Source organism: Anomalospiza imberbis, chromosome 4 (assembly GCF_031753505.1).
Source record: "Anomalospiza imberbis isolate Cuckoo-Finch-1a 21T00152 chromosome 4, ASM3175350v1, whole genome shotgun sequence".
Classification (NCBI taxonomy): domain Eukaryota; kingdom Metazoa; phylum Chordata; class Aves; order Passeriformes; family Viduidae; genus Anomalospiza; species Anomalospiza imberbis.
The window spans coordinates 50,301,217-50,321,597 of NC_089684.1; positions in this window are offsets into that span (position 1 = coordinate 50,301,217).

The window sequence follows — 20,381 nt, forward strand, 5'->3', positions numbered from 1 at the left end:
GGCATTCAGCATGAGCACTGGAATGACTGAGGGATCGGTAAAATCATTAACTTCCCCTCAAAGCTTTTCTTGTAAGCAGAGACACTATGTTTGAAAATTGTTCAGTACTTTGTTGTGGAGGTGCTCAAAACACTGTAGGATAGGTTAAAAAAAACAAAAAACAAAAAACAAAAAAACAATTTCTGTCAGAGACTGTTAGGTCAGAATCAGGCAGCCATAAACCCTGGAACTCAGAAAAAACATAAATTTTGTGGCTGCTCTGTCACTCTAGCTGTGGTAGAACAGCAATATAATCTCCATCCTAGAAAGTTTTCCCAGGTAGCCTGAGCTGAGCTCCTGCTGTCATTGCCCTGTCTCACAAAGCCACTTCTCCTTGAGCCCAGCATGGCCTAATGCTTCTCTGTCATTAAGGGTATTTTCAATGGAATGGAATTGTTCACGTTAATCCTACAGGCTCCCCACAGCTCCTGCTCACTGTATTTATTATACTTGGCTCATATCCTCAGATATAAGGCTCTTCATAACAGCCTTTTTAGGGCAGGCTGGGGAGCCCTTCCTGCAGGACAGAGCCCTGTGGCAAAGGCCTCCTCCGTGTAGCATCTGCAGAGCTAAATTTGTGATTTAGCAACACCTCATAATCCACAGATACTTTTTGTGGCTGGTGGAGACTTTGTAGGATGGGGAAACCCTCTCCCCGCAAGGCAGATAATCCCCTGGGCAAAGACTCCTGGTGGTGATGAGTTTTGTATCTATGCGTGCTGGTGGCACATTTTTCTTTTAAAACAGATCTGAGGGGAGACAGCTGGTCAGAAACCTGGCTGATCTAACCTGATGGGAAGTCACTGGTTTCACTGCACAGGGCTGAGGACCTGGCCAGCAGTGGAGAGTGACCAGAGGTGATAGGAGGTCACCCTAGATAGACTTTTATGCCACAAAGCAAATGGTGACAGCTCATTGTAAAGAAGACACTGTAGGGAATGCACTGCTGTTCTTAAGTATTTTGAAGAAAGTACTATGCCTGTGTGATGAATTTTGGTAAAAAAAAAAAGACAGAAGGGAAAACCAAGAAAAGCATGGAAGCAATTTCTTAGATAAAAGGCAAAGTTCCTTACATGGGAAACATGCAAAAGACTGCCAAACAAAAAAAAAATCATCACAGTAAAATATCTGTGGGGCTGGATTCCCCCACCCTCTGTCTGTGTTCTCTCAGGAAAGTCAGCCTCCCGATTCCTCAAATACTTAATTTCTTAAATTCAGAAAATATGTATGCACCAGCAAATCATTCTAATCAGTATGAATTTACATTATTCCATATTACCAACTACTGTGGCATTCAGCAAAAAACCCCACAGATTTCATTTCTGGAATTTAGGGCCTGTTTCCCATTTGTAATGCGGATACTTCCTATCATCTGGCAGTGTAAGAGCATTGGCAAGGAATGGATGAAATTCACAACATCAGGCTGCAAAATATCACCTGGGAGGAGGGAACAAGCCTTCTCCTCAGTGCTTTTTTGTTTACAATCTGCACTGCCTCAATTTCTATAAACCCACAGCCTTCATGGGGCTGTAATCAGTGCTGTGTAAATAAAGCACATTGGAAATGAAGCCCAGAATCCTACTCCTTTCTCTCTCACACCAGTGCATGGGGGTGTACCACCCTTGGCTTTCGGCAGACACTCTCTGAATTTTTTCATTTCCTTCACCACTTATCTAAAGCGGCTCACGGAGATAATTTTCCGTGTCAGCAGCTAATCTGATCTGAGATCATGTTACTAAACTTTCTACACAAATCTGCTCTTTTTTCCACAGCCTTCTCTAATGACCTCAAACCCACTGGCTGCTACCAATGCCTACACCTGAAAGATGCAATTCATTATTGCCCAACATTTTATACCAGGAGTCACAGATCTGCTTCTTTGAGCCTTGTTTTCTGTCCAGGGACAAAATGAAGCTGTGGGCCCTCTTTACCTACTGGTTACATAAAGGATTAAATCATTATATTTAGCAGACGGAGGCTCCTCTCTGGTGCTGAACGCCCCAGGTCTAATCTCATCTAGCATTTGTGTGTTGAAAGAACTTGAATAATTTCAGAACAACTGGTCTTGAGTTAAATTGGTCAAGCTGAAAACGGTGTCAGGCCCCTGTTGATTTATTTATTCACTGTGTCAGTAGTCATCTCAGCTCTTGACTCAGCCAAACGAAATACTGCCTGACCTGCACAGCCAAAAAATAGTTACAGAGTGAAAGGATTTTTGCATTGAGATGTTACCTGACCTAATTTACAATCCCATTTTTCTTTCTACTTGTTAGACACGTGTATTGTTGTTCCCTCAAACCTAGACCTTGCAGATAAATTATCCTTAATCTCATCTGATTTCTTTCTATTCTGCAGTGCAGACATCCCTTCAGACAGCAAATCCTTCCTGATCTACCAAGGCTTCTCCATTGAGTTCAGTAATTCACATTCCTCTTCATCCAAAAGGAACTTGAACTTTCACTTAAATTAATGGTATTATGAAAAGCCCTTGCTTTCTCTAAAATATTTGTATTTAAAATTATTTTGAAAACATTTAGTACATTTTAGCATATTTTAATGCATTTTTAAAGCATTTAACATATTTTTGTCTGTTTGAATATTAATACTAATTAATAATTTAATTTTAATACTTTAAAATGAAAAAATAATACTGACAATTAATACTTACGGGTTTGTTTTTTTTTTTTAACTGATGCCTGTTTGGAGAACCTTTATTTTGCTCAATATTTTCTCAAGAATATCTCCTGCTTCACAATTCACATGCAATGTCAAAATGAAGTTAAACCTTTGTTATGAAAACTCCTGAGCTCTGAAGTTTCAGCCAAAGTCCAGGCCAGAGTTTTATAATTTCACCTCAACTCTGCAAATATAACTCTCATTAGGGGGGTTTTAACTGTTTGTTGTAGTGTTAGGTGCCTTGAGATGGGCTGTCCATGGGCTTAACTGGAAAAGGTTCTTTGCATTATTTTGCTACAGTTAATGGTTAGCCTTTGCCATGACAGTGGGTTTGTTCCCCAACAGAAAAGCATAATTTAGCTGTACTCTTATTTCCATGGGAAAACTATGCCACTATATCCTAATTCTACCATACCTGCTACTGGATTGTATCCTTCTATACCAGAGCAGTGTCAGGATTCACAACCTCAAAGATCACCATTTAAATATGGTACAATGCTCCAACAAATCCATCCCTTTAAACTCTGTGCCTGTTTTTTTCCACTCTGATTTTTCATTTTTGACACAAAGGATCTGGAATCCTGAGCTGCTAATGGTGGCCACCTCTCTTTAAATAGGATGAGCATCCATCACCTCTGGAAAGGGCTGTTCTGCAGAGTCAAGGAAGCCCAGAACTTCTGCTCACAGATAAGCACATTTTTTCACCTCTGCAGTGCTTTATGGCTCCCAGTGTGTCAGTATTAGGTGATAAATATGTAACACACAGGCTGGATCAGCACCTATTTTTCCACACTCCAGACCAGGTCTTGCTCTGTCCTGACTTTGTTTGGCCTTATGAACATTTTTTTGGTTCTGAGATCTTTCAGCAAACCTGCCTTTCCCTCATGGTCCTGCCATTAAACTTCTGCATAAATTTGTATAAGGCATTGCCAGATAGTTTATGGCTTAGTGTTGTTGTGCAGAGATATTTTGCCAGTGTAACATGGTAATTTCAGGACAAAAGGCAGTGAAAATGACATCCTAAGTCCTGTCCTCTGCTTAGGGGCCCTTTGGCATCATCATTAAGGCCATGTTTTTTGAAATCTGAAAGATTTTTTTTTGGGACATCTTGGTTTTGAGCAAGATGATGAAAGATTCAAAAAACCCAAACCCAAATGTTGCATTCACTCAGATTAACAGAGGTAAAGAAAAATCATCACCAAAAAACCAAAAAAAAACCACAAAAAAAACCAAACAAAAAAAAAAAACCAAACCCAACAAAAACCAAATAACAAAGCCCACAACCAAAAAAACAAAAACCAAAAAAACTATCTTCACCCCTTTTTCTTCATCATGCCCAACCTATTTGACAATTCCTCCTGGGTGTTTAACACAGAGTCTGCTCTGCTCTGAGCCTCACTCCTGGTGAGGTCTGTAATCCCACTGGGAAGTTGTTCCTGGTTTCTCTAGCTGAAGCTGCTTTCCCATTTTTTAATATATGAATATGCAAAGAGAGGCAGTCCCAGCTGATTCCTCATGCACTTTTAGGTGGATGAGGTCACTACTACACCAGCTGTCAGCCTTTCTCCAGCTGAACAAATATTTTATTTATTTGTTTATCACAGTGATTGACCTTTGAAGCCAGGAGCCTCATACACTGGGGAAGAGTGCATATCATGCTTAAATGTGCAGTGGGCTGGAGCAATACTAAAGTACCCTCTAATTCCTATACCCACCCAAAAGAAAATTTCTACACCAAGACTTCTGAGTCCTGCTTAGCTCCTGGAAGAGCTGGAATGTAGTCACTTTGCTGGCTTGGTCAGCAAAAGGTTCTTGGCTCCCTGCTGACAGACTTGAGCAGGTAAGTACCCTCCAAATGCTGAGAAGATTGCCAGCTCATAAAATAAAGTATGGAGGAGGCTTGAGGGAGTTGTTTCTGCATGGACAGAAAGCAAAACTGCTGCTGGTGCATCACACTGTTGGTTGTAGGATGGAGAGTGCCTTTTTTCCTTCTCCCGTGAGAAGCACCCTGGGGTCCCTGTCAGTGCTCCTTCCAGACAGCGGTGCAGGCTGGGCTCACGTACTAACAGGGGAGTCATGCAGCCCTTCAGCTGGTTCTGGTGCCTAGTGACACACAGGCAAAGGGACCAAGTAGGAGTCATCTTCATAATTATTTTATAACAACAAAACCCCCATGGTACAATAGCATATGAGTGTCTGTGTCCACATTCTTTTCCATCTCTGCTTACATCCACATCTTGCACTGGTACAGACCCATGTCATCTGAGCACTGGTGACCTCATTGGCTCTGTCCACAGCCTGTGTCCTCCCCAGGTGCTGCCTGGGTGGCTTTTGGCACTTTCCTTCAGGTTCAGGGAGCAGTCCACCTTTTGCATGCCTTGGATGTGGGGCAGGGAGTGAGAGGGGCAGGACTGCAGCACAGTCCCTGCAGGGCACAGCTTCCACCCTTGCAGGGACGTGCCCAGGGCTCAGCGAATGCACAAACCGGTGTCCTCAGGAGCTAGTGACACATGCAGGAGTTGTGCTCCCAGTATGAAATTGCTGGAAGAGCTGTATCAGGCTAGAGCACCTCTGACCAAAACAGCTCAGCAGTTGTTGATTTAGATGAGTCCATGGTGTGGTGGTGCTCTGTGTATGTAATGTAAAGTCATTTCTTCTCTGGGATGTGCTGCAGAGACCAAAGGTTATTGTCTGCTTTGGAAGGCAATTTCTTTATTTGAACTGCAGGCAGCAAAACAGACTGGTTGTTGGAGTTTACAAAAAGCTGTCATAGCTCTGCTATGTCATTTTAAAATAAACACATTTTAGTCATTAAGTACACACTCTTAAAGCCTCAGTAAGAACATCAGAATTATTAGTCAAACTTTAATTCATCTGGTATGAGTTACAGCTGAACTAAAGCATGTGGCAAATAAGAGAAGTTATTTTCCAAGGACAATTTATCTGTGATAACCTCTAACACAGAAGTAGCCCAAACTCTAAACCATACCCACTCTCTCTACCCATTTTGGTTTTGCTTCTCGTGTTGCTATTATTTATCATATAGCTCAAGAGAGGACCAGGGGATATAATTGATCTCTCAAGGTTCCTTTGAGCCCTCCATTTCCATGATTAAATGACCCTATGAAATGTTATAGACATCGTCACACAAAAGAATGTTTTATTAAGCACCAGTAAATCGCTACAATAGCAAACCACAGTTGTGTTTGTACAATATTTCACAAATCACAGACAGCAAGGAGTACCTTTTATATGTGGGCATATTCATTCCTCCACTACCCTCATACCCCTGTGGTTTCTTGTTTCATTTGGGTTGTAGGGTATGTGAATGGGTCCTGCCTCTCTGAAAGAATACCTTTTCCAAACATGGCTGTTAATTTATCAGTGGTTGGCTGGTAAGATCCTCTGCTGTGCACAGCTTTGAACCCACCTATGTAAGCCAAAAAGAATTGAGGGGGAGTCAAGGAGGAGAAGTACTGAGTAGATAGTGCATGTGGTGGAATATATTTCATGCCTCTGAAAGTAATGACATTAATTTAATTAAAAATCCACACTGGTTGCTACAATTTGTAGGCCAACATGACTAATATTGTTATGCTTATGTAAGCAGAGAAATTAATTAAAGCTTTGAAGCTTTCTCGTTGGCATAATGAAAGCTTATTTTACACTGGTGAGAGATTAAGGAAACTTTCTTGGTGGGCTTTTTTACAGAAAAGCAAAGAAACCCTCCCTGCCCCACTTTCACAAGCAGGGAGAGTTTAATTAAAAACAGGAGAGAAAATGGGAAAATGAAAGAAGCAAGAAATAGTTTTGTTAATGCATTAGCTCTGTAGAAATGGCCCAGGAATAGCCAGGAGGATTTTGACACTGGCTCTGTTGGTGTGAGAGAGAAATGGGATCATCATTTGTGACAGGAGCTGGGGTGATGAGATGCTGAGGGAGGGACTGGGACACTGCTGTGGGGGCTGAGCTCCCTGTGGCAGAATTGCAAGATACTGTAGACATTGAATTGAACAGGATGTCTCCCCTCCTGCTTTCAGGGAAGGGATGCTGCAGTCAGGTCCTTCTGCTCAGAGCTCTCAGCCTTCACTCTTTTCCTTTAGTTCCCATGTCTGCTGTCACCTTTCTGAATAGCATGGAGGTATCACTGGGAGCTGGATAGCCATAGAAGATTTTTAATAGTCAGAACGAAATGTTTCTATTTGGAAAACAAAAAATCCATCTAGTGCTGAAAAAAAGACATGCACATTTTTATATATATATAATTTTTTTTTTTTTTTTTTTTTTTTTTTTTTTGTCTCTAAGCCTTCCTGGAGAGGGAGGTGCTGAGCTCTTCTCCTTGGGATCCAATAACAGGATGCATGGAAATGGTTCAAAGATGCACCACGGGAGGCTCAGACTGAATAATTTCAATAATTTCTTTACCATGATGCTGGTCAAACACTGGGACTGGCTTTCCAGAGAGGTGGTCAATGCCTCAGGCCTGTCAGTAATTGGGGCATTTAGACAATTCTCTTAATAAAATCATTTAATTTTTGATCAGCCCTGAATTGGTCAGTGGGGCTAGAAGGTCATCGTTGGCCCTTCCCAGCTGAAAGTTTCTGTTCTATTCTACCTGCACATCCATGTAGGGTACAGCTGTTGGTGTGGGTTCCTCTGAAGCCAGCTTGCCTCATTAAACAGGAGTCACCACAGAGTTATTTGATGTAACTTGAAAATTCTGTGAGTGCTCTGACTCATGACAAGGACAGGTCCGGACCTTCCCAGCTGCTTGAGTCAAGAAAGGAGTAGATAGTGAGGGCTTAACTGTACCAAGCTGAATACATGTGGAACCTGAGCTGCCATGTAGGGTGGGGAACTACATGTGGGGGTTGATATTATTTGTATGTAAGGCGTGGAAGCAAATTCCAGCAGTAGAACAGCTGAAATCACAACATTTTGTAGCTCTGGATATTGCTCAGGACTCTCTTCTGCTGTAATTTTTCCTTTTGACATAATGATACATAAAACTCAGTAAAAAATAATAAAAAAAAAATTCCCTTCACTTCTAACTAGATCAGCAAGGTCAACATAAGTGTATTGTATATTCAAAGAGCAAAAATGGAACTCATGGAGCTGTTTGTGACAAGCTGTTATCTGAATTTCCCCAATCTGAAGGACTTGCTGGAAACCCAGCAGCTAACTGTGCCTTTGCATGGGTGTCCCACATTCCTCTGGAAGGAGAAAGGTCCAAGCTGGCTAGTTCAGTCAAGGTTGTTGAGGAAAGCTCCAACACAACAAAGAGGATTTCAGGGTCTGCAAGTCCAAAGGGTAAATGGGGGAAAAATTATTCAGCATTCATTAAAGCATCAAGCTCTTCATCAAGCAATGCTGTGCCCTGATCACTTCCCCCTGCACTGGCCAACAATGCTGCATGCCAGATGTGCTGTCTCCAACATCTGGCTAATAGAAAGTACTGCTTTTCCTGAGAACTAGATATACTTCGCATTCAGGTGCCTTTTGTGAGCTGTTCTTTGCCCTCACGCTGCCCTGGCAGTGTTAATTCCCCATGATGGCAGGTGAGATGAGCCTTTTTTTGCATTTTTAGCACAGTGTGATCACAGTGTAGCACTCACCATCAGGTCCAAGATCTCACATGCATGTCTTCCTTCAAAATATTAGAACAATCACCCCAGCTGCCAAAAGAATCAGAAAACATTAAATCTGGGTAAAATTTAGGCTATGGATTTGTCTGCCCAGGCAGAGCTGCATTTACCTTGCCTGGGCTGCCTTCTGGCCTACCTTCAGAAACAGCTACTCCAAATCATCCCTCACTTTCTGCATCTCTTTACACCCTTGGGATGGCATTGGTGATCCTTCTGAGACTGTTCCAACTCAGACTAATCTGAGATTCTGTGAAATAACCATGGGCATGATTCTCCTGAAGGCTTTGGTGTCTTCTAATAGAAATGAGAATTTCCTCAAAGTAGAGAAGGCTGTTTTGGAAGTCAGTGTATTGATCAAGGCAATGTGGGAAGGAGGTGCATCCCCTTCAGCACAGACATGAGGGCAGCAGCACTAAAGGAAAGGAGAACTCAACATCTCAGTGTGTCCTGGAAGTCTGTAAGGAAGGATTATGTTCTCCACCTAAACAAATAGCCTAAAGTGCAATTAGCAGTTTTCTTGTGCCAAAAAAAATGTTACTCACTGATTATAATGTATTGGACACACACATAAAAGAAATCAGTCAAAATGTTTGCCTTTGCATAGAAGGCCCCAGCAAACCATCATGCTGTTATATTTTTTTACCTGTTTCAGAGGCTCTCCATTGTGGTTAATTCTTTTGCAGTAAAGACCAGAGCTGCTGCCTTCCCCTCCACATCGCCAGTTTTAGGAGAGCGATGAGACCCATAGCTCCTATTTGACACACCCTGTGATTGACAAGTGCTGTACCAATTATTTCCTTTGACTGGTTGTATTAAGTATTGGCCCTCTACTCCTGAGAAATTAAGACAATTAAACACTGCAACTGTTGGGCAAGAAATCTGCAGTGACAACCGAATGACCATGGCTTTCCTGTCCACCCAAAGAACAAAGTCTCCAGGCCCAGCAGGTGACCAGCAAACACTAATGAAGCAGCCAATCCACAGAGCAGTCCTGCCCTTGCACACTCCATCAAGCTGGCTGAAACACCTCTCATCAAAATATTCCTGCTGCACCACAGGGCAGTGCCAGGCTGCTCTCGCGGAGGAAACACTAGAGAGTGTTGTGAGCACACAGGTTTTTCTTCAGGGAGCTCTATTTCAAACAACATGTGCAGGTTTTCTGGATTGTGGCATTTGAAACAAAAATTTGTTTGGGGATTACCATTGCTGCAAAATGCTGGCTTTACTTTCAGAAATTAAAAAACTTTTTTTTTTTAATTTTTATTTAGGACTTTTCTTTTTTAGTGTGTTTGTCTATTTTTATGCTCCTGAGATGACATTCTGGTTAGGGATTATTGTTATTATTTTAGTATTTTGATTTTTATTTCCATTCCATACAGAACATAATTTAGATATGTTGACAACTCTAGCAGAATGAAAATATGTTTTTCCAAACAGCTGGGAGTGCTTTAATTACAGATGGGTCTCAACCAACTCTTGAAAGCTGCTCCAGTGTAAACCTGACCTCTCTGCCTGGCTCCCAACTTTTGTGATGTACAACATTTAAAACTTGGACCTCCACCCCCTGAAACACTGTGAGTATGTTTTGTTGAAAAATGGAATAATTTTTACTGAATCATGGACATGGAGTTAAAAGAAAATCACTACCAGAAATGCTATGATCTACATGCATTTTTAAGACACAGACAGTAAATGTGTAGAGATGAAAAAGTTTTGGTTCAAAACAGTTCATAACAAAATAAGCCTGACAGAAAGCTTATGGTTGTCAGGAGCTTTTGTAGCACCAGTGAGAAAAAGAAGTTTCACAGAGATTTTGGAGCCTGGTACATTCTTCATTACACAGAATCTTCTCGATTTCAGCCATTGTTTAAGCCAGGTCTTTAGGAAAGCAGAAGTACATCCTCCAAAACATTGTAGGCTAATGTAAAATTTAATTTAGTTCTCAGTTTAATGCCAAGACAAGGGCAAACAATAGAGGATTTTCTGCTCCCTGCTTTCTTGCTATTGATGAAAAAGCAGCTGCAGAGAAAGAGGAATGATGCCAAGCAGCTCCTGCCTGTTGTGATGCTCAGAGCTGTTCTCAAGGGAGGAGAGGTTATACCAGGTGCAGCCAAATATCAGCTCTGCCATCCAGCAGAAGGGATTCCATGTGCCAGGGCTGCCCACAGGACAGTGCATACAGCTGTGAAAGCACAGCTCCTGCTGCCCAGCATCCTTGTCAGCACCACACCCTCTCCAAGCAAAGGTGGGCGCAAAGAAACCTCCCCAACATCCAACTTTTGCTCCCAACATTTGTTGTGGTGTCAGTGAGGACTTTGAGGTTAGCTGCCTGTTTATTTGTTTTCCATCCTGGAATGCTGTGTGATCTGTTTTAAGCCTGGAGATGGAGAAAAATGCAGCTCTGTCTTCAGCAGTTTGTGTGAGTGGCAGTGACTGATGCCTTTTGGAAGAACACCCCAGGGGCCATGAGATGAACGTAGATTGTGAGTGGGTATTGGTTAGCAGCATTTGTACCGAGCTGGTTTTCATTATTCCACATGTCAGGAAGAACATTTGTGCTTCTAGGCCACTAGATGATGATGGTACTGTAATTACAGCTGCATCTGAATTAACATTCCCACATGAATAAAACATTAAGATGATTATTCTTAGCTTTTTAACCAGTGGTCTGTGGTCTCATCTCATTATAGCTACTTTCTTAACCAAACCAAACCACACACTCTAACAAATGAAGAAGAGAAATAAACACAGAACATCACTTCACCTTTTTCCCATTTAAGACTGGGAGTTGCTTAAATAATAATGAAGTATCTCTGAAAACCATCATGTTGGTAGAATTATGGCTATAATAGGATATCTGTGAACTTTAAGCTTAAAGGTATCAAACCATAAAGGTTTGATACACTTACAGCTGAAGCCTGCAAATTGAAAATGCTGGGCATGTAATTATGTCTTTTTCTACACGGGAAAACAATTTGCACATTCAAATCTTAGTATTTTGCATTTAAACAAAATCTTTGGGCTGCAGGTGGAATGTTTTCATAGGAGCTTGGAGTCCCAAAGGTTACAAAGCGAACTCAAGGCCCCATTGTGATGTGCTTGAGATGCAGGAATTGTCTTTGCCCTGCACTCCTCCATGGGCTGGACCAGCCCCCACAGAGCCTCAGGCTCCAAAATCCTTTTCAGATGTGTCTGCACTGGAGCCAAAGGTGTGACACCAGCTCAGAGACACATCCCTGAGGTATTTTTACATGGTGGGCTCTTGCTATAATCTTGCCTTTCTCAGCAGCATCAGTAGAGGGAAGAAAAGCATTTTTTGGTTTGTGGGTTAATGACTCTCACACAAATTGAACTGTCTGTTGCTGTGATTTTAGACTTGGTCAAAATAGAGATACAAAAAAAGATACTATTCCTGGCTCCCTGGGAAATCCTGCAGTGTCACCACCATCCCCTTCTCTTGATGACTTTTTTAATATTTAGCTCATCTGTTTTTACTGGCCCTCTTTAAATCCCTTTTAATCAATAATTACTTTTGAATCCTCTTGCCTGCTTCAGCCGATGCTTGACATGTTTGTGAAGATATCAAGTTCTTAGAAGTTTCCTTAAAAATTATGTTTCTGTAGAGAAGAGCCTCATCATCATCTCATCAGAAGAGAAGTCGGTAGCAGGAACACAATTTTAGGACACATCAGGGAATCCTCCTGAGAAAGAAGGAAAGGCTGGAATTGCTCAGAGCTCACATTTTTTTACATGCACTGGTCATATGATGACTAGACTTAGGAAACCACATTTTGCTGTTCATGGAACTCCCCTGGCAATTTGGGAAATACAGGTAAGCCTCACACTTCAGCCTGGTACCTTTATGCAGTGTGTTAAGAACAAGGGGCTTTGCCTCTGTCAGGATCTTCCATCGTGTTTCTGTAAGGGCTGAAAGCTTAGGCAGTGCAGGCTGTGAAATCTGCTCCTAATGATAGGTTACAAGTTAGTAGCCTGAACCCAAGCTTGACTCATAATAAAAATAATTGTAGGTGGCTCCCATTCCCATTCCAGCTATTGCAGGGAGAGTCTTCCAGGGGATATGTGGTTGTGGCCATGCTTTGCTGACTGTTTTTGCTTCTTCTTGAAAACTGAATGCTGGGCTGGTCTGGCAATTGTGTGAGAAAAGTAAAACTAGAATTTCTTTTTATAGCAGTCTCAAACTAGACCTACATACCAGGATAGGTGACAGGAATGGCAAGTTCCAGCACCAAGAGGGGAGGGGACCACTGAGCCTGTCATCAAGGATTCAGCTGTTTCCATCATTAGCAATTTGAGTCTGGTTTAGCAAAGGTATCTTCAAGTATTTGAAGAGACAGGTTTAAGAGCAGATGGGCCAAGCTGAGTCCAGATGTCATCAGTCCATAGGCAACTTAACAATTTGGTCTCAGAAATATTCTCTTTTACAATTAAACCTGATAATTCCTGGCTTCCCATTCCATTGAGGGAAAAGTCTAACTGTTGCAGAGGCTGAAAATATTGGTTATAGATGTTCTGTTGGGAGGATGACACCTTTGGTCACACAAGAGCTTTCTTCCATGGTAGCTGTTCCTGGTTTGGATTTTTTTTTTTTTAACCAGAAACATTTAACAAACAACAGCAGAAAAACCTCTCATTAAAAAAAAAATTGCTGGATTAACCTCCTGAGAAACTGGCAGAAAAATCTGCCTTTTCCCTCCCTTAAATTATATATTGTGCTCCCTTGCTGGTACAATAAAATAAAATGAAAAAGAATCTTCTCAATTTTTCTTTCACCAGTGTGTTAGGATATTTTCAGGTCAGCCCTGGTGGTGGGGTAGCAGATGACTAATAGCTGTGGTTTTTAATTAAATGTTATCAGAAGAGGATGATAGATTAGCACCACTACCCCCTGCATTTCTCAGAACATTTCAAAATTACTTTTTGAAAAATGGACTTAAAAAGAAGAAAGAAGGGGGAACCATGAAACAATGGTGGGAATTCCTTGTCCTTGCTGGACTAGAACAAAAGCTTTCTGTCTGTCAGAAAAGGAAAAGCTTATTTATTTGTCACAGTTCAACCCAGTGCAGGCTGGCTTGTACCTGGCTGGGATTTCTGCAGCAGAGCTGGACCTCACCTTCACAGGTCTCTGTTACTGCAGGCATTTCTAAAAAGGAAATGCAGGCATTTGGACATTTAGAGCTCTGACACCTGAAAATGATAAAACATGGGATATTGAGTGAGCCCCTGCATTTCTACTGCCTAGAGGTTTACTGGGAGTGGGTGGGGGAATATCTGAGCCAATGAAAAGGAAAAAAAAATATTTTTTAATCCAGAAGTAGCTCATAATTAAAGGCTAACATTTTGTCCCTACATGAAATAAGAATTCAGAGTCTGAAATTTTTCTTTAGGCAAGCACCAAGGTCAAATTATTTCAGTGCAGGTAGCAGGATCCCTGTTTTCTGTGAAAAGATATTTGGTCCTTTCTCCTCTGCTCACCTTTTTGTTACTACTATTAGTTATAGCACTCAGGCAGTGAAGATAGAAGAACACAATCTCTAGACCCATCTTTCCCTTAAAAAACAGCTTAAGAATATTTTCATCAGAAAAATAAAGGTCATTAAAGTAACTAAATACTTTCAGAGGATTGGGTTTGGATCGTTCTTCTCAGAATAGGAGCTGAAACTCTTATTTAGCTTCATTTTAGGTCCCTGAGTGCAGTTCTGGATGCTGCCCAAAATGAACAAGTGGTGGGGAATAGGGGCGCAATCTACAAATAAAATGAGCACATCATTAAGTTTTTATCATCATTGTTATTTTTATTAGTCAAGGTTTTGGCCCCCAGAAGCTGGGGCATTTGTAATGAAAAAGAGGCAAATAGCTTGTAAATCAGGCTATAAATATAAGGCACTGGAAAACTGGGCTAGTGCCCAGATAGATGATTATTTTTTAGAATAAATTTATTTATATTTCTCCCTTTCAACCAAAAAGGTGTGTCAGTGCTTAGTGACAGAAAAACCCCCCATCTTTATCCTTATCTTTTTTTCTGCTGCACATACATTTTTTTTCTGAGTTTCTTCCATCTTTGGATATGGCATGCACATCCCACATAACACAGATACAATTTCAAAGCAATGGTAATGGATATTAACGTTAAAATGCTGATTTCCCAGTTGCCTTGTTGAAACAAAGTCTGAGCTGCAGCACACATGCCAATAAAACCCCACTTTACATACAGTGCTAGGTGAAAATATGATAGAGGTTCCTTTCTCTGCCAGCTATTTAATTTCTGTCCAAGGAAACTCAAGTGAGGTGCAGTTCTCCTACAGATGCTGATTAATTCTTAGGTCCATTTAGAGTGTGCTATTGCATGAAAACAGAAGAACCTGTGGGAGTTGGTATTTCCTTGATTTTTTTTCTTTCCTGGAGCTGCACTGAACACATACTGAGTGCATCCAAATGCCACTTCAGGAGTGAATAAAAGGAAAAACTTGCTACATTGCTGGAAAAGAGCCTGCGTCAGAGTTTACCTCCTTTGCATTAAGGATGGTGACACAAACAGAGGGGCCTTGTGCTCCTGTCAGGGTGCCCTACGGCCAGTGACAGAAACATGGGCAGCTCTAAATTAAAAGAGCATTTCTGTATTAATTTGTCACTCTGGTATACACAGGGCTAGGTATTTTCCAGAAGCTGCTACTGAGCCTCAGAGAGCTGATGGAGCTTAAACCGTTGTGAAAGAAATACAGTTGCTTTCCTGATGTGATGTATTTGGCCTCGTGAAAGGGCATTTTGTTTAGGTAGTGCATAGAAATCTTAGAAAGTGCCTACGGACACAGATATAGTCCCTGGGGCAAAGCAGCAAACCTGAGCAGAGAAAGCATCATAAATCATGGGGCCTAATGTGCAGCTCATAAATCCAGTGTTTGCAGGGAGCTCTGATAAGGCAGATGATGTCGGGGCACTTTAACTCCACATAACAGAGCATGTGGCATTTGCATCCACACAGCAGCGAAATGAGCTGGGATTTGCATCTCATTTTTCACTCCTCTCTGCTATGGGTGGGGCAGATTCTGATCATGACTACAGGGGTGTAATTAAGAGAAAGGCCCCTGGTTTCACAAGAGCGACTCCAAATGTAAATCTTCATATTTGGGATGAGGAATAGACTCTGAATTATGTTCATTTACATGAGATAATCATATCAACCTGTGAATCTCTAAGTCAAACATCTGTGCTTGTTACCCACAGTAATTTGTATGTATACATATGAATGCTTATTTGATATTTACATATCAGATATTTGCATATCAGATATTTGCATATTATGAAGGCAAAATGTGAGATACACCAATCAGCTTTCATGTGCCTTGGTCTGTCTGAGTTGCTACTAAAGGATGGCTGGATGCTGCTTAGATAACCAACCAGTCTGACAGCCAAGGAAACCCAGGCTTTCCCAAGCAGCCTGTGCATAACTCCTCAGGAATAAGGTGCCCTTCCTAATGGCAAGATTCACAATACTTTTGGGGTTTGGGTCTTTCAGTTAAAGTGGACATCCTACCCTAATATTTGAAATAAATCCTCCTAGATATCTTCTTTCCCTCAAAGCTTTAACCTGTAGAGAAAGGAAATTAGAGGAGAGACCATTGTTATTGTATTTTCTGCAATCTGAGGAAAATTCTAATGAAAAATTTATCTGTTCAAGGGAAAGTGCATCTGTGGGATCCACTGAAAGGAAAAGAAGTGGCATTATGCTCTCCTGAAGTAGCAAACCCCCAGTTTTTTTTTGGCTCCCAGCATTCCTGATGGTGATTCAGAGTGCCCTGTGATCTTTATCAGTCCTGTGGATGTCACAGAATCACATAATGTTTTGGGTTGGAAGGGACCTTAAAGACCATCTAATTCCAGTCTCCCTACCCTGAGCAGGGACACCACCCCTTAGATTATGATGCTCAGAGCCCCATCCAACCTTGAACACTTCCAGGTATGGGACAAACTGGGAGAAAATCCATGTACCTCTCAGACTTACTCTGTACTTACATCAATGTAAGTCAATAGATTTTGACCCCAGAGACTGGTTGTGGGAAAAATATTCTAGCTGGCATGGTGCAGGCTAGACAAGTAATCAAATATCCTACCTTCTTCATTCTTTCTTCCTGCTTGGGCATTGGCAGAATTATTAAATAATCCCTCTAAATTAAATTTCTCTTTCATTTTGTGAACATCATATGGATATCTGTGCTTTCAGGACATAACTGGAAGAGTGGCTATGAAGATGATTCATTTTCCTTATCCATTTTAACTTGATAACCACAAAAAGCAGTAGATGCTTTCTATTTTTTCAGTACAACCAGCAGTAGCATATGTTTAATGCACAATAATTTATTCTAACAGAGGAAGATGATATTTCCCGAATGACGCATGTTTCTGAGAAAAAATGAAGTGTCTCTCCCTTTACATCTATTCCTTTTCTCATCTCTTTTGGAAGAGAAATCATGGCTTTCTTTTATCTGTCTCAGATGGATCCAACAAAGTTACTGTAAAGGCTCCAGCTCTCTGTGTTCTCAATGAGCCCAGCAATGACCTCTTCTCCTTGCAGCATCCAATCTTTCACATGTACATTTTTATTTATCTCCTGCAGCAAGCTGTTACGTAAAGTTTTGTGGTTTGGGTGGGGGTCTTAATCTACAGAGTTGGCTGTCTTTAAAGAGAACTCACTCCAAAGTGTGGCTCTAGCTGCCACACAGTACTGCACGCAGAAGTGGAAGCTACATCACAAATTTGGAAATGCATGTTGTTCCATATTGCTTCTTTCCTGTGTCTGGTGGCTTTTTTTCCTAATTTTGAAAGGGTTTCTGTTTTCTTTTGTTTTTTTAAGAAGAAACAAATCTTTGAATCCCTGGGGCTCTCACCTGGCCCTCTTTGCTTAGTGGTCCTGACAAAATCATTGGAAGACCAATATATGGAAAAACCCTTTGATCTCATATTCCTCGTTTAAAAAGGAAAGATGCATGTTAGCATATTGTCTGAATACTAGAGTTCTGACCAAATTCTTGAAGCATTGTAGCAAATACCTGCACTACTAGAATGCCACTCCTTGGGTGGCAGATTGCAGCAAGCAGCAGCATGTCAGATGTCAGCTGTGCCGTGGTGAGCTGAGCTTCAGCCTGGAGAGTTATGTCCTCATGAAATCAAAGATAGTACAAATGAAAGAAAAGCCTGTAAACAGCCAAAGCATGCGGCCACTCTGCACCCCTCATGCAGGGAGAAACCTCTTCTCTTTGAGCAGAAGAGTTATTTGTATCTCTGTGTCACGATTTGATTTTCTTCCTGAGAGCTAGAGACACCAAAGGAAGGAGATGGACGCGGTGGTGGGGCTGCAGATTCAGAGAGCCAATCTCTGTCTCATCTCGTTGTTTTTTATTGTGTGGGACCCTCACTGAGGAGGTTCTGTACCTGCTGCCTGCTTTGCTCTGCCTGGCTGCCCATTGCTGCCTGCCGGCCCCCAGCATTGCTGCGGTCTCATTTTCCCTAAGAATCACCTACTAACAGCCCTCTCCTCCATACAGGAGATCATGAGGATGTTGTTCCACTCCACAGCATGCACAAGGTATCCAAAGTATCCATCCCACATCCATTTTCTCCCTTTCTTGTTCCCAGCACTGGGAGCAATGCCTTAACTTAAGCGCAGTTTCTGGCCCAGGTTCTTTACTCTGTTGCAGTCATAAACTTTAAATCTCTCTGTGCTATTCTGTCTTTTCTTTTTTTAGGAGAAATGCTTCTCCAACACAATAAAACAACATCTGTGAATTAGATTTCAGTCTTCTCCAAGGTGTCTTTCATTTCTTCCCACTGCTCTCCATTACAGTTCTTTTGGACTCCTCTCCTCCTGGGAATCATTTAGAGATACAGAAGCATCTCCTTTCTCTTCCACATGCTCTTAAAAGTTTAAATCATTGTTTGTTGCTAGGAAACAATATTTGTTTTCTTTGTCCAGTGAGGGGCCAGTACCTAGTTCAGGTTGCTGGTATCTCAGAGTATTAGAAATCATTGTGAAGGCCTTTTTGGCAATGCCGGGTACAGAATGCAGCAGCCCCATCACATGGTGGGGACAAGGCTGGTTTCATTGCTGCCCTCACCTCAAGGTGGTGGGCCAGGCAATGCATCACACAGGCCAGAGCTGTCCTTAAACTTGAAATACATCAGGGAAATGCCAAGAAAGGTAATAGGAAGGAGAATGACCCACTGCAGAGCTCACAGTGGTTATCTGAAGGAGGGAGGGTGCCTTATGTGGAGCCTGTGTGACTCTTCCAGGCTGGTGGCACAGACTGACTCCTGGTCCACACAGCCCTCCCCAGACCTCCATGATGGGGACTGGATCCCTCCTGGAGTTCTGAGAGTTGCATTTTGCATATCTGGCTTTATTTACTTTGGAGATTTCCTTCTCTTTCTCTCCCCTTGCTTGCAGAGGTGCTAAGTATTAAAATAACAGTGAGGAAGGGGAGAATTCACATCTTGGCATTTCTCAGTGAAAGTCTGCCAGACATTTAATAAACTGTTTTATGTTGAAAACATTTGAAGAATGACTCTGCAAACAGTGATAATACTTACTCATTAAGCTTTCAAACAGCCTGGCCTGACAGCCTTAACCTTTGCACCCTGCAAGTGAAAACATAAGGCACAAGTAAAACCCCTTCCTGCAGTAACTCCAGTGGGCTGAGTAGTGGATTACACCAGGTATGAATTTACCCCCTGGCATTTGGTTCATTTCTAACAGCAAGTCATCATGGCTTGGTTTGAACCCCAGTGCCTGATATAAGACTCCCAATAGAGTTAATTACTCAGCTCTTTACAATAATCCATCGCCCAGTCAACCCACAAAACATTTCGTCACAGTAGCAGCCTGAATGTTCAGTTAGGGGGCCAATTAATCAAGCTGGCATTAAAAAAAATATAAAACCACATTTTATAATAGTATAAAACATCAATGTATTAATTTGAGTTGCATTTGGCATATGCAGACATGCACACACTGTATCTCTACAGCTTGATTTATTACATTTAAAACGGAATGGTTTTGGAAATCAATTTTATTAGCCTTCATTATTTTAAAACATAAAATAAAATGAAAGCATTACTTAATAATGGCTTTTAAATTCTAGATAAAGATGCCCAAAGGGAAAATATAGAAACTCTGGTGCATTGTAGATGATTCACTTTTTTTATTTTGTTTGCCCAGTGATTTGGAAAAAGAAATTAATTATCTGAATTAAGCAGTGTGTAAAGAGATGAAGTTGTAGGTATTGCCACTTGTCCAGTGTGTATGGGAATGAATGGAAGCGATTCCTTTTTCCCCAGCATGCCTTGGATCAGAAAACACAAATAGGTGGCATCTGTCCCATTTACCAACAGCACCACAACTAAAAGAGAAACAAAATGAGAAGTTGTCTTTTAAGAGACAAGAGCAAATCCCTTCTTTATTTGCAGCTGTTTCTCTATCCAGAGTTATACTGGGGGGAGGGGAAGCAGAGGGTGGAAAGGGATAGATTAGAAATTAATGAAACAGAGATAAAAGTGTTGCACCACTGAGAAACTCCGCCACAAGCTGTTCCCAGAGGCAGGTAATGGGATCCCTCTCCACCTGTGCAAGGGGGAGGCCAAAAGCAGAGGTTTGCTGGAGGTTTGCAGCAGTGAGGTGGGCAGCATTTCACTTCCAAGGAGTTGATATTACAGGAGCAGCAACCAGTGCAGGTCACCATGTCTGGGGCAGTGTGTGACACTCAGGGGAAAGGTCTTGCTCTGACAGTGCAAGGCCTGGGGGCTGAGGTGCCAGGTTGGTTCTTGACCATACACTGCAGCTCCTGCCTTTGTCCTCTGCCTGTGCTGGCTTCCTCCACCGGAGTGAGGAATCTGCTGTGGCTGGGAACTGCTCATTAGTAGAGATGTTAGACTGGGGAAGGACTTTCCCCAGAAAGGTTCACTGCATTTTTCTGGGTTTTTTTATTGGAAACAAAAAGAAGCAAAACATTT